The sequence below is a fragment of the Lithobates pipiens genome, unplaced genomic scaffold (genome assembly GCF_037356315.1).
Source record: "Lithobates pipiens isolate NorthernLeopardFrog02 unplaced genomic scaffold, aLitPip1_a1.2 Scaffold_83, whole genome shotgun sequence".
Lineage (NCBI taxonomy): Eukaryota > Metazoa > Chordata > Amphibia > Anura > Ranidae > Lithobates > Lithobates pipiens.
Genome location: NW_027507907.1, coordinates 1128788 through 1130510, shown reverse-complemented (window position 1 = coordinate 1130510; position 1723 = coordinate 1128788).

The following is a 1723-nucleotide window of genomic DNA, read 5'->3' as shown; positions in this document are numbered from 1 at the left end:
AGGGGGTGCCGAGGTGGGGGTCCACTCGCAGCTCGATGGTGCACCAGTATGGAAGGTTTCCCAGTAATGGGAGTTCAAAGTTCAAAAGTTGGTTCAATTGGAGCTCAACTTGAAACGGTCATATTTCCTGAACCATAGATGGTATTGATTCACTTTTTTCGGCTCCATGTAGTCGAGGGTCTTGGGAGTATGCATGCAAAGTTTGGGGCCCATAGGACCTAAAACGGGGGAGCTATCGGGTCCCAAACATGGCCAGTTTTCACATAGGCACCAATGTAAAAATTAGATGTCCTAGGGGTACCATCTTTGGGGAGTCAGTACAGGTCGGCCTTAGGTTATAGGGGCTCCAAATTTGCACCATAGGTGCTAAAGAGTCTCCCCTACAAGTGTGCAAAGTTTGGGCTGGTTTTCACCACGTGGTTCTCCAGAAACAGGAGCTCAAAGTCAGTCACTTTGATCACATTTTGCTTCAAGCTGACCAGAGATCTATCTGGCATGCCCCCTCACCTCGGCACCCCCTCCCCCCTCAGGGGGAGGGGGTGCCGAGGTGGGGGTCCACTCGCAGCTCGATGGTGCACCAGTATGGAAGGTTTCCCAGTAATGGGAATTCAAAGTTCAAAAGTTGGTTCAATTGGAGCTCAACTTGAAACGGTCATATTTCCTGAACCATAGATGGTATTGATTCACTTTTTTCGGCTCCATGTAGTCGAGGGTCTTGGGAGTATGCATGCAAAGTTTGGGGCCCATAGGACCTAAAACGGGGGAGCTATCGGGTCCCAAACATGGCCAGTTTTCACATAGGCACCAATGTAAAAATTAGATGTCCTAGGGGTACCATCTTTGGGGAGTCAGTACAGGTCGGCCTTAGGTTATAGGGGCTCCAAATTTGCACCATAGGTGCTAAAGAGTCTCCCCTACAAGTGTGCAAAGTTTGGGCTGGTTTTCACCACGTGGTTCTCCAGAAACAGGAGCTCAAAGTCAGTCACTTTGATCACATTTTGCTTCAAGCTGACCAGAGATCTATCTGGCATGCCCCCTCACCTCGGCACCCCCTCCCCCCTCAGGGGGAGGGGGTGCCGAGGTGGGGGTCCACTCGCAGCTCGATGGTGCACCAGTATGGAAGGTTCCCCAGTAATGGGAGTTCAAAGTTCAAAAGTTGGTTCAATTGGAGCTCAACTTGAAACGGTCATATTTCCTGAACCATAGATGGTATTGATTCACTTTTTTCGGCTCCATGTAGTCGAGGGTCTTGGGAGTATGCATGCAAAGTTTGGGGCCCATAGGACCTAAAACGGGGGAGCTATCGGGTCCCAAACATGGCCAGTTTTCACATAGGCACCAATGTAAAAATTAGATGTCCTAGGGGTACCATCTTTGGGGAGTCAGTACAGGTCGGCCTTAGGTTATAGGGGCTCCAAATTTGCACCATAGGTGCTAAAGAGTCTCCCCTACAAGTGTGCAAAGTTTGGGCTGGTTTTCACCACGTGGTTCTCCAGAAACAGGAGCTCAAAGTCAGTCACTTTGATCACATTTTGCTTCAAGCTGACCAGAGATCTATCTGGCATGCCCCCTCACCTCGGCACCCCCTCCCCCCTCAGGGGGAGGGGGTGCCGAGGTGGGGGTCCACTCGCAGCTCGATGGTGCACCAGTATGGAAGGTTTCCCAGTAATGGGAATTCAAAGTTCAAAAGTTGGTTCAATTGGAGCTCAACTTGAAACGGTCA